This window comes from Phacochoerus africanus, chromosome 5, assembly GCF_016906955.1.
Source record: "Phacochoerus africanus isolate WHEZ1 chromosome 5, ROS_Pafr_v1, whole genome shotgun sequence".
In the NCBI taxonomy this organism is placed as follows: domain Eukaryota; kingdom Metazoa; phylum Chordata; class Mammalia; order Artiodactyla; family Suidae; genus Phacochoerus; species Phacochoerus africanus.
In genome coordinates, this window is record NC_062548.1 from 129,553,636 (window position 1) to 129,566,932 (window position 13,297).

The 13,297-nt window shown below is 52.6% G+C and overlaps 1 protein-coding gene across 4 annotated transcripts in view; it reads right to left on the reverse strand.

Moving 5' to 3' along the window:
- Positions 1–13,297, reverse strand: part of LPIN1 (lipin 1) — a 135,186-nt gene that overhangs the window by 61,785 nt on the left and 60,104 nt on the right. The window lies entirely within an intron of this gene.

Consider the following 13,297-nt stretch of genomic DNA (forward strand, 5'->3'; position numbering starts at 1 on the left):
CACCTGTTCATACATCCTTACGGCTCTCGCCACCTGCCTTGCTGTCACATGGGCAGGTTTTACAGACAGATCTCAACCCCTGGAGAAGGGAGACTGTTTGACAGCTCTTCGTATTTCCCTCCACACCAAATGGTGTCAGTACTTAAGAGCACTAGAAAGGAAAAAGAAAAAAAAGACTACTGGAGCTCCCGCTGTGGTGCAACAGGATCAGCAGCATCTTGGGAGCGCTGGGATGCAGGTAGGATCCCCAGCCTGGCACAGTGGGTTAAGGATCCAGCGTTGCCGCAGCTGTGGCTTAGGTCGAGACGGCAGCTCGGATGGATCCGATCCCTGGCCCAGGGCTCCATATGCCATGGGGTGGCCAAAATGAAGAAAAGAGTAGACTTTTTTTACTTGAGAAGAAAAAAAGTGACTTTTATTTTGACCACCTGCACTCCTGGTCCTCGCCTTGCCTGCCTGACGCGCTCCCGTTTCCAGGGAGATGTGTCTGGGCCTCGGTTCATCCGCCCCGCTGATGAGCTGAAGCCCACGCCTGCAACATCCGGAGCAGGGTCTACTCTACACACAGATAAAGAAGACACAGGCCCTGTCCCCCCCGCCCCCCCAGGGACTTGGGCTGGTGAAGGAGAAGAGAATGCACGTCTGTTTGGTTGTGTCTGTTTGGTTTTAAAGGAAACCACCAGGGGAAACGGTGAGTCCTGGAGGAGCAGGCTGCGGGCGAGGTGGGCTGAGATGCTGTCTGCGTGTGCAGGACGCCGCAGGCGAGGCGAGTGCGCGGGCACAGGGGACGGTGCCTGCAGCAGAGAAGGACGAGAGCTGACACCTGCCGGGAGCGTCAGTCTGTGCTTTGTAGCAAGTGACGCGCTCGGGGACTCGGGAACCACAAAACGATGACTGGAGCCACAGTTTAGAAAGAGCATCGCGGTGAGAAAGGAAACTGAAAGCAGGACGACCGGTAGGTGGCTGTTGATGATGGTTTGGACAAGAAAGGATGCCCAGCCTGCAAGGCGGCAGTGACAGAAGAAATGAGGCAAAGGGACAATCCCAGAGACGTTTGGGCCTGGCCCGCCCCACCCTCTAGTTCCTTGGAATGTCACCTGCCCTGATGGGACTTGGACACCCAGGCTGGCCCGGTGCCCAGCCTGCTCGGGCCACCCTTCCTGGCTCTGCTTCAGTGGCCACACCACCCACCACGCGAGGCCACATGATTTCAACGATCACCTGAGCACAAAGGGTTCGCACACTGTGACTTCCAACCGCAGGGTCCCTGACCTCGCTTTGTCGCCTCGGCCACTCCCCCTCAAGTCCTCAGAGCCCATGGGAGCACCCTGACCGCACCCACCTCAGGTACGAGTCCAGCGATCACCACGGCGCATGCCCCAACGTGGCCCTGCTTAACCTCGGCCTACACAGCTTGTAACCGTCAACCTTCTCGCTCTGATGTGTCTATTTCGCCATGTGGTTTTCCTGTCACTTGGTGAAGCCAGATTCTCCTTGGGGCCAAGGATCAAGCCTTGTCCTTTCAAGTTAAGAAAACAAAACCAAACAAAACTACCTTTCATAAGCGTCACCTCAACCCCTATGACGTCACCAGAAGTGATGTGAGCAGCCCTGCTACACAAAGGACGTCGAGGCTCAGATGTGGTTGTTCACACGCCTCCCCGCCTGTGCGCACCAACTGCTGATTTGATTCTGAATTAGAACCAGCCAGAGATGTACAAGCCGCGAACAAAACCCACAAAGAAAAGAGCATGAGAAAGCCCTCTGGTTGGCTGTACCTTTTTTTTTTTTTTTTTTTGAATTTTAGGGCCATGCCTACAACATATGAAGTTCCCAGGCTGGGGGTCAAGTCAGAGCTGCAGCTGTCGGCCTATTCTACAGCCACAGCAATGTGGGATCTGAGCTGCGTCTGCAACCTACACCACTGCTCATGGTAAAGCTGGATCCTTAACCCACTGAGCAAGGCCAGGGATTGAACTTGCGTCCTTGTGGCTGCTCGTCAGGTTCGTTACCACTGAGGCACAGCCAGAACTCGTGCTGTACCATTTTAAGTGATGCCCTCTGGATCGATACCATACTTCCTCCCTCAGATGAGAATGCGGGCAAGACACTCAGCGGGGGGCAGACCTGGCAGTGCAGCCGCCTCGGCTATCAAAGGCCGGTACTTAACGACATAAAATCCAGCACAGTTTAACTCTGTTTAGCAGTGCACGTTAATTTCCCCGGGCAAGGGAGGGGAGGACAGTTCCTAAAAAGATGAACAATATAGAGAAGGGTTATCTGTAACCCTGATACTTCTTCCAGTAAATCACTTTATAAGAGAAATTATCATCACAACAGTCAACCTAGATTTTAACACGCTGGACTCACGGACAAACATAAACCTCTAGCTGCACAGCGGTGCCCGTGGTATAAATGACATTTTTGCTCAATTTCTTTCAGATACGTGGCCTCGTGTCCACGTGACTCTCACGGTAACGCTGTAGGTGTGAGGCCTTTTCAGATGAGACCACCCAAGGACAAGCAAAAGCACCCCAGGAAACAAATGCCCAAGATCGCAATCCCGGATCTGACCTCGGCTTTGGTTCTGTCGAGACCCGCTCCCACCCCCCACGGCGTCCTCCCCCAGCTTCATCGCCCTCGTGTATGAGCTACAGTTGTGTATGAGCTACAGTCACCCCGAGTGACAGGGACGCCAGCAAAGGCTCTGCCAGCCCCACTCCTGGGAAGGCCTCAGGACCTGCCGGCCAGTGTTTTTTATTCATAGGAAAGAAAAACCTCCCAACGGCCTGGGATTCCCATCTCTGCGGCCCAGCTTCTCGTCCGTGAGATGGGGACACTGGCTCAGGTGACCCGCAAGGTCCAATTCCGGCTCCAAGCATCCAAAGATAAAGGCTGCCCGCCTCGATCCTGAGCAACCGAAAGAGCATCTTTAATAATTGAAGTGAAACGCCGCTCTGTGCTCCTGTCCTCAAGACCAAAGCAGCCCTCCCGCTCTTAACGAGTAAATTCAAGGTTACCAGGCAGGCTAAGCTCCCCGACACCCCACCCCCACCCCCGCAGAGACAGAGCCGAACTCAGATTCCTCAACTTCCAGCCCTGTGGTCTTTCCTTTGCGGGCACCAAGGGATCAGCGGGTATATTTTTCCACCACAAAAAATCACAAGTTGCTTGGAGATCTTTCCCTACCCTCTCCACCGAGGAATATATTTGCAAATCTGAAGATACCTCCATTTGGAAGCAAAGCTGTTCTATAATTATTAGCAAGTGACGGGGTCGGGGCCCCACCTGGCAACACGCTTCCAGGAACTAGCAACACCTACACCCTGGGGCTGCCGAAAGCGAGTGCTGAGAAGTTTTCAAAAGGCAGACTACATAAAAAGGAGGAAAAAACATGCCCTGGTGAGGATGGAAAGAAGCAGGACCCCGTGCGTGCTGTCGGACAGGGAGCAAAATAATGCAGCTACAGAGCACAGTATGACAATTCCTCAAAAAATTAAAAACAGAACTACCAGATGACCCAGCAATTCCACGTCTGGGTACACAGCCAAGAGAAATGAAAGGAAAAGATACCTGTACACCGTGTCCATAGCAGCATTACTGCCAAGAGCCAAAAGACGGAAACAACCCACGTGACCACAGATGGATGAATGGATACACAAATGCGGTATCGTACACACAGTGGAAAATTATTCAGCCTTAAAAAGGAGGGACAGGAAGTTCCCGTGGTGGCACAGTGAAACAAATCCGACTGGTATCCATGAGGATGCAGCTTCAATCCCTGGCCTCGCTCAGTGGGTTAAGGATCCTGCGTTGCTGTGGCTGTGGTGTAGGCTGGCAGCTGTAGCTCTGATTTGACCTCTAGCCTGGGAAAGGGACATTGTGGCAGATGCTACAGCATGGATAAGCCTCGACAGCCTTACGCTGAGTGAATGAGCAGTCACAAGAGGACAAATAGTCTATGACCCTACCTATGTGTGGAACCTAGAGCAGATATGACTCACAGACACAGAAGGCAGACAGGTGACTACTGGAGCAAGGGTGGGGGCGGGGCGGGGCGCGTTCATATTTAATGGTTACAGAGCATCAGTTTTCTGTTTTTTGTTTTTTGTTTTCTGTCTTTTTGCCATTTCTTGGGCCGCTCCCTCGGTGTATGGAGGTTCCCAGGCTAGGGGTCGAATCGGAGCTGTAGCCACTGGCCTAAACCACAGCTACAGCAACGCGGGATCCGAGCCGCGTCTGCAACCTACACCACAGCAGAGCATCAGTTTTGCAAGACGAAGAGAATTCTGGAGCTAGATGGTGGTGGCACCCATACGTGACTACACAGCCCGCGAGGATGTGGGTGGGTTAAGTCTCCTGAACTGTGTGTACACTTAAAATGGTTCAAAGAGTCAATGGTAAGTCCTGCGTATTTGACCACAATTTGAAAAGAATTTGCTTGCAAGCAGGGGTGAAGGAGGTGTCTGCCTTGATCAGATCTCCTTTCAGGAAGATGAGCATTACTTGGTGCCAAAGTTTTCTTGAGTGACAGCTCGGGCCCAGGTCACCCCGGGGCCCTGCTTGGCCAGCCGGAGGCGAGCAATGCTCTTCAACTGCCCCCCTCGGGGTCTCCTCTAAACGCAAGCTGGCAAATGTGCAAGGAATACGAGAACAAACCAGTGGGGCACAGGTTCCTAAGTTTTATCTCCATCAGTCCCATGTGAAATAAAAGGCACCGGGAAGAAGCTCCTTTGATCTCAGCGAAGAAGCCGGGCCAGCCAGGGTTCCCCCTCCCGCCACCTCCAGCCATGGTGACCACTGGGACACAGGAGCAGGGCCGAGGGGAAGGTTCGCCCTGGAGAAGAAAGTGCCTTTGTGACCTCAGGGGAAGCCAGCGGTAGGTGCCACCTGTACACAAAGCAAACGCCGAGATTTCCAGTTGAACGGCTTGGAGACACCTGTTTTCCACTCACCCCACACCCTGAATTACCTTTAAAACCTCCTGATTTTTATCTCAGAATTTGGCAGGAAATACTGGCTTCACCTGACAAAGCTTCCTTGACCACTTGAAACAGGCTTCCGCAGCCCTAGTTCAAAAGTTTCTCAAGAAAAGCTGAGGGAAACCTCCCCCAAAAGCCTCCAGCCAAGCCGGGGCTCTCCAAGCTGTGCTGTGGAGTTTCAGAGCAGCTCTAAGGTTAAGAAACAAGTAAGCATATGTTTCTTAACGTGACACCTTCCAGCTTGAGCTCTTGGGATTTAACTAATTTTCTAAGGTTATCCCATCCCATTGAAATAATGCCTTTCCAGGAGTTCCTGTTGTGGCGCAAGGGAAACGAATCCGACTAGGAACCATGAGGTTTCGGGTTTGATCCCTGGCCTCGCTCAGTGGGTTAAGGACCCGGAGTTGCCGTGAGCTGTGGTGTAGGTTGCAGATGCGGCTCGGATCCTGCGTTGCTGTGGCTCTGGCGTAGGCCGGCAGCTACAGCTCCGATTGGACCCCTAGCCTGGGACCCTCCATAGGCTGTGGGTGCGGACCTAAAAAGATCAAAGACAAAAAAAAAAAAAAAAGAAAAGAAAAGAAAAAAGAAATAATGTCTTTCCAGGTATTCCTCCCTAAGTTAGAAACCCCTATAGGACTTGTATTAAGTCTCAAATAGATCCTACACCATGGACACAAATCCGTGAGCACATTCCCACCAGGGAGCCTATCCACAACAATACCACTCAATAAACAGCGTGTTCAGCTTCAAGAGCATCAGGTATTAAAACCAAACACCGGGGTCAATTATTTGAGGCCACCCCCCTCCCCAACCGTCAGTTCAGGAATCAGTGGTCTTGCTCATTTGTTGTGCAAGTGGATAAAAGTGATTTTAATTCCCTTTCTCCTTCCCTCCAGGAGACCATTATGGGAGGCAGGTTATCTGGAAAATAACCAACTCTCTGTTTTAACAGTGGGGTCTGCTCCCTGGAAATGGAATGGTCAGGCTGTGGTCACAACATCTAACTCTGAGTCACTCTTTTCCAGGAAGGCTGGTGGGGCAGGTCAGGGCTGAGAACCCTCACGGTGGCAAAGGTCAAAGGGAGTGCACAGCTCTCAATAAACACATCTCTCAGAACTACCATTTTTGCTAAATCTCTCTCACTTTCACTTTTCTATCTTCTTCTCTTTAAGAACCAAATGTCAAAAAAAAAAAAAAGGAAGTTCCTGCTGTTGTGCAGCAGGTTACAAACCCAACGAGTATCCACGAGGATGCGGGTTTGAACCCTGGCCTCACCCAGAGGGTTAAGGATGCAGCGTTGCCACAAGCTTCATCATAGGTCGAAGATGCAGCTTGGATCCTGTGTTGCTGTGGCTGTGACATAGGCCAGCGGCTGCAGCTTCAATTCAACCCCTAGCCTGGGAACTTCCATGGGCTGCAAGTGCAGCCGCAAAAAGAGAAAAAAAAAAAAAATGTCCCATGAGAGTTCGCAATCACTCCTTAATTTGTATGGGTCACCCCTGTGTCCTCCTCTGCAGGTCAGGCTACCTTGTTCCTCTCCATGCCCAAAATAACTCACTGCCCGTGAACCTCCTCCTGGGCCCTCCTGTGCAGCTAATGCCATCACCTCCTGTCCCGGGCAGCTGCTTGATGAAAGCAGGCTGCCATTTGTCCAGTGGCTAGACAGGCCCCATCCTCCAAGCTGCCTGCCGTCCATAAGGACAAGCAGGGGGCTTGCTCATCTCTGGACACCCGCCCGTGGCACCCGGCCCTCCCTAGGGACCCAGGAAATGCTGCGGCCACACAGGACCGCGGTTTCTTTAACTACTTCCCAGGCTGCCTTGGATGACACTCCTCAGCCTTGGCTGGGAGCCTAGTCTCACATATTCGTCTGTTAAGCTGCGTACCTCTGGAAGGATTTAACTGCATTAGATCTGCCGGGCGTCTGGCATCCAAACCTGAAATGCGTTAACGGCTGGGAACACTCGTGCATCGGGCTGATGAGAACAGAGGATGCGCCATCACCGCTGCCTCTGTCCTGCTCCGACCACAGTGCAACACATGCCTGTCCCAGAGCGGAGGACCAGGGCGCAGGGGCCGTCCGTGTCCTCCTGATGCTCATCAGGGCGAGGCTGGAGCGGCGCGGTGAGAGGGGGCTCCGCTGAGCAGGGCTGCCCTCAGGGCTGCCACGGCCACACGGGCCTGCGCCACAGTCTAAGGTTTTAATGGGGAAAGAGCGGACAGGTCACCGCACACAAAGAATGAGAAAACGTTCTGGAAGCACATGAAAGAGAACTGCTGACAACAGATGACCTAACTAGACTCCGGTTTCAGCAGAGGCTAACCCGTGGTTCCTCTTTCAAAGGACATCCAGGACGAAGCAGCTCTGCAGGCCCTCTGAGAAAACAAATCCTCCTGCCTGCAGGACGTTACCTTTCCGTCCCTCGACACCGCCCCCCGACACTCATTCTCGTTTTCAAGAGGCTCTCCAGGGAGCAGCAGGTGCACCCCGGGGGCACGTGCTTCCTGGAGCAGCCAGAGACTCCAGGGATAGTTAGCAGAGGTGAGGGAATAAAAAGATGGTTGTGAGAAAGATTTCAGTGCTCTGGAAACCACAGCGAGGGCCTGGCGACTGTGGAGAGAAAGGAAGACTCTAGAGCCATCAGCCAACGCCCACCCCGTGGAGGCTGCAAATCCTTAACGCATCGCTAATCATGAGAGCACTTTTTCCTGGCTCCTCAGCAAAAGGCTACGCAGGCCTCCACGCGACGTGCGTCTACTACTTCACGAGATACAAGACTCCTTTGCAGGAGTTCCTGCCATGGCGCAGTGGGAACGAATCTAACTAGGAACCATGAGGTTGCAGGTTCAATCCCTAGCCTCGCTCAGTGGGTTAAGGATCCGGCGTTGCTGTGGCTGTGGTGTAGGCCAGCAGCTACAGCTCCGACTGGACCCCTAGCCTGTGAACCTCCATATGCCACAGGTGCAGCCCTAAAAAGACAAAAAGGCAAAAAAAAAAAAACAAAAACAAAAAACCCTCCTTTGCATAGGAGAGAGTCAGCTAGTGTAAATCTAACGCCCGCCCCGTGCGGCGCTCAGAATCAACATCATGACCCCAGTTCCGACGAGGAAGTGCGGCACCAGGCTTGGGTGACATTCAGGGCAGCACAACCAGTAAGTGGCCACGAGGGACGGGAGCCCCGGCTCACCCCCTCGTCTTTCCTGTCATCCTTTGAAAGCACCGCCTGCCATCTCACTGGACAGAACAGGTATAAATCGGTGAGGCTCAGCTCAAGAAAAGTCAGTCGGTTGTGTAGCTGTAGAAAACAGATACCGAGCATCTAGTTCTAAAAGTCAGATAACGTTCAGCCCACATTCACACGTGTCCAGGGCTATTCAGATGGTCAGAGATAGGAGCTACAGTCAGGTTTATAAAGAGGCCATTCCAGAGCCAGGGTTGAAAGCACAAGCTAGGAGACCAAGCTTCTAAGAGAACTAAATCACTAGAAGGAGTGAGCCTACCATCCATGGGAGTATTCAAAGAATCTAAATCATGATTTGATGAAGACGTTATAAAGGGAATTCAAGAATGGGACGCTAAGGGGATGATTCCATGACCCCGTCGTAACAACGTGATGAAATCAACAAGACCTCACCCCAAGCATCCCATGGGCTTTGGAGTTGTGGTTTTTTGGGTTGGCTCTCAGAAGTAGGGGAGGAGTTCCCGTCGTGGCGCAGTGGTTAACGAATCCGACTAGGAACCATAAGGTTGCGGGTTCGGTCCCTGCCCTTGCTCAGTGGGTTAACGATCCGGCGTTGCCGTGAGCTGTGGTGTAGGTTGCAGACGCGGCTCGGATCCCACGTTGCTGTGGCTCTGGCGTAGGCCGGTGGCTACAGCTCCAATTGGACCCCTAGCCTGGGAATCTCCATATGCCACGGGAGCGGCCCAAGAAATAGCAAAAAGACCAAAAAAAAAAAAAAGAAGTAGGGGAGAGGGGTCTTGGGGCATTATTTGGTCCCATCATAAAAAATTCCAGATGTACAGACACCAAGATACACCCACCACCTCCAGCGCAGCTTGGCAATTATGGGTATGAGGGGAACAGGCCTAAAATTCACAAATTAGAAATAAGAAAATGGGAACTATTCTCTCCCAGGAACATAAAACTCTTGAAGGCAATGCCCCCAACTAAACTCACTGCAAACACGGTTTAGACAACAGGCTCATAACACACTTCTTGCCAACACACGGGCCATGAAAGATAAGGATCAGAGTCTGAACCATAAAAACCATACGACGTTAGGGGTGTGGATCAAAAAAAAAAAGTTGTCTGCCATTTCGGTAAACAAACAATGTTGCCTGCCTCTGGTAAACAACCAACTCTGTCGCCAGCGGGCCATCAGCTGCTGCAGCCGCCCCAAAGGTGCGCCCTGAGGGGAATTCAGAAGGAGACAAAACAGGATGCTGGCCCCAGATAGTAAAGACGGCTTATCAAAGGAATCGTTTCAACGAGCCCAGACTCTTGCACCTGCCCATACACAGCCAAGCACTAAAATCATTAACCTGGGTGTCTGATTAGCAGTAACCTCCAGATGTCCAACTACAGTTTTGTTCCAGCACAAACTTCTGTATATGCGGTTCCTCCCTCACCTGTCTGGAGCAGGTCCTCAGCGCATCTGAGAGGCTGCCTCCCATGCTACATCCTCAGTGAGGTCCCGGAACAAAACATAACTCACAACGTGGAGGTCGTGCCTGTTATTATTATTGCTGCTGGTGTTGCTATTTGGTGACGGGGCCAGAAGGCCTGGAGCATCTGCAAGCCGTGTGCAGGGGACAAGGGAGTCACACAAGCTCTCCGATGAGGCCTCACCAGCGGCCATCGAGAGCGAGAGCATTAAACTAGATGATGACTTTGAAAAGGTCTTGGTCCTTGGAAAACACAGGCTGAAAGTGAACTGTTGCCATTTCTTCCCGGAGCAAGCGACGAGGTAGGTCAGACTTGGTTGTGGGCTCTGGATGCATTCACATCCCCCCCGCCCCGCCCCCGCCGCCCCTCCTCAGGGCTTAGACATCCGTTCAAAACGTCCCCCGCAGTCCTGAAGGCCCCAGAGGTCAAAGCCACTCCTTTATTCAAGGATCTAAGGCACCTTTGGCACCTTCAGCTTCTGATGACTCATGACTTCCGGGGGGGGGGGGAGGGGGCGCGTGCCACAAATCCACCACTGCGTGTGCAGAGGCAAACGTGTATCTGTCACCTCTACCCTCACAGCAGGTGCCTCAGGGACACTTGTGCAATCTGGATTTGAGGAACACGCAGGGAGCTTCCTGATTGGAAGGCCAACCCAACACCATCCGGGGACAGGCCTCCGGCTTTGTGTTCCTGTTACCAGCAGCAGCGGTCCCCAGCCAGTGCCAGCTCTTCGGGACCCACCGATACTCCATCCAGCCTGCCAGCCACTTTGGTTAAAGGAGCATATCGGAGAGACCGCTAAAGATCCAGAGTTTCCTGGCAACACTAAGCAAAGATAATAACAGCGGCAAACCAGTGTGACACAAACCTTTAAACCCGCTGTCCACTTCCACATGCCATTAAGGTTGGTACCTGGTCCAGATGGTGATGATTTAAAGGGTTGAAATTGCTTAGTTATCGTAATGATGCAAGGGACACAATTTCCCCATTTTGCAGAGAAGGAAATTGAGCTTTAGAGTTTAACTTGGACAGGGTAAGGGGTAAAAGCACTTCTCCAACCCAGCTGAAGGCCACATCCAATACTGTGACAACACTGTGACAATCCCAGCAGTCTTCTGTGTGACTTGACTTCCCACCTACGTATGGGGCAGCCCCCAGACTTTAAATTATATACGCAGCAAGGTGTAACACACAGCATCTGAAAAGATATTCAGTTCTCCAATGGTGAGGCCAAAATTATCCGCTGGGGTGTACTTTAATAGTTTTATGTCCTAGTCTGGAAGTTGGTCGGCTTGCTCCAGAGGTAGGGCTGGGCTTGCCGGTCGGGCCAGGACAGCAAACCAGCCTCATCCTCCACATTTCCAGGTGGTGCACACAGGTAAGCAGAAGACGCTCGGGGCAGGTGCACAGACTCGGCTGAGCCCAGCCACCAGCTAACAGTCAGGGGCACAGGGTCCTTGAAGCTCTGAAAAGGTCTCGTTACTTGTGAATTAATGAAGAAAAGGGGCAAAGAAATTGACTAGTAAAATCTGAATTAAATATCCATGGGGAAAATCTTCTCCTCCTAGAGTTCCCATGGTGGCTCAGCGGTAATGAAACTGACTAGTATCCATGAGGACGCAGGTTGGACCCCTGGCCCCGCTCAGTGGGTTAAGGGTCTGGCGTTGCCACGAGCTGTGGTGTAGGTCACAGACTCAGCTTGGATCCCAAGTTGCTGTGGCTGTGTTGTAGCCAGCAGCTGCAGCTCCGATTTGACCCCTAGCCTGGGAACCTCCATATGCCTCGGGAACAGCCCCCCAAAAACCCTTCTCCTCCTCCTTTTTATCCGGATCCACCTCAAGGATCTAAAGCCATCTCTGAGGACCCATGCGCAAAGAGCCCAGGCCCGCCCTTCCTACACACGCCCGCCCCCTGCACGTGGCAGGTCACCTGAACGCTCACCTGTGCCCAGTGCTGGGCTTGGCACCACCAGCCAAGGCTAATTCCAGTCCTGAGAAGCTGAATGTCTGTTAACTTCACTAGCTCAGTTATGGAACAAACGAATGCGGATGTCGGCTGATGATCTTTCTAGAAGCTGAAGACTCTGCTCTGGGAGAGTGATATTCTTTCCCTGGGTGTATCCAAGCCCTTGGGCTTGTAGGTGGGACCCTTCCTGCTCAGGGACACACGATTTGCCTCCCAGGGTTCTCCCCGCCGCACCCTGGGTGCGGGATGTCTCTTTCTCCCTTCTCCCGGTGGGACTCGGCCATGTGAGGTCAGCTGTGTGACTGATGGCCCCTTGGGCCCTGACACTCCAGGAAGGAGCTGTCTGCCCCCCGCCAGGCCTCAGAGGGATGGGCAGGGGGGGGGGGTCTCCACTGGCCACCCCTGGCCATGCTCCTCTGAGCACATTCCACCCCGTGTCCTCCATTTGGGTCCAAATCTGAGGTCTGACCAGCTCTGAGTACAAAGACCAGGCTGCTTCGGGTCTGGCCAAGGTCACATTCACCCGGGAGCTAACGAGATAAAAGCCGGTTTCCCTAAAAGCATTTAAAACAAGACAATTTCTAAGAAATTTCAAAAGTGATATAATGACTAATTAGACTTGCATGAAAATGAAATTGGTTTATAAATAGCATATCCTCCCCTTACTATTTATATTAATGGCAAAGAGGAAGTCTTTCTTCTGAGCCTTGTGCATTGATACTTATCGGCTGGCAAGGGTGATAAGTTACAGAGAAATGACGAAAAAGGAAGTCTAACTTAAGGGCAGCGTGACACAGGAAATACAAGGCCAGGCTGAGAGTCCAGGGCCCTGGGTGTCATCCCCACCCCGCTGCACCGACAGCACGTGTGGGGCCAGGTCCCCTCCCTCCCGGCCAGTCGGACCCAGTGAGTCCATCAGCTGCTCCACATGTTAGTCTGATTGTCCTGAACGAAGCGCTGGGAGAAGCTCCTTACACAAAAGAGCAAACTTCTGGCTGCCCACGGAATTTCTGGGGACTGGGGAGTGTACTGGCAGGCCAGCATTCTTCAAGAGATGCTCTGGTCCAAAGTAAGGAAATGCCTAAAAACTCAAGATGCTTTTTTTTTTCCCTTTTAACAGCCGCACCCGCAGCATATGGAAGTTCCCAGGCTGGGGGTCCAATCAGAGCTGCATCTGGAGCCTACGCCGCAGCCACAGCAATGCCAGATCTGGGCCGCATCTGCGACCTATGCCACGGCTTGTGGCAACACCAGATCCTTGACCCACTGAGCGAGGCCAGGGACTGAACCCACATCCTCACGGATACTGGTAGTGTTCTTAACCAGCTAAGCCACAACAGAAACTCCCCTCAAGATGCTTTTTAAAAGCTCATAGGTCGGACTAATACTTCCTGCAAAGTATTAGTGCTCATGCTTCCTGCCGATGAGCCGACAAAACCAGAGGCCCTGGGTGCTCAAACCAGAGTCCTTTCTGAATTAACCAGGCCCGGCCCATCGCAGCTTAGCTCCAGACCCAGAGGAAAGGCGAGCCAGCTCCAGGCCATCCCGAAGGGTGGAGGGCAGCGGGGGAGGTGTGGGGAGTGCATGTGTCCGATCGAGGGGGGCTGTTGCTCTGCAAGAGTGAGACGGAAACTGAGACGCCCAGAATGACTCCAGACACGCAGCAAAGAGAGAGCGTAG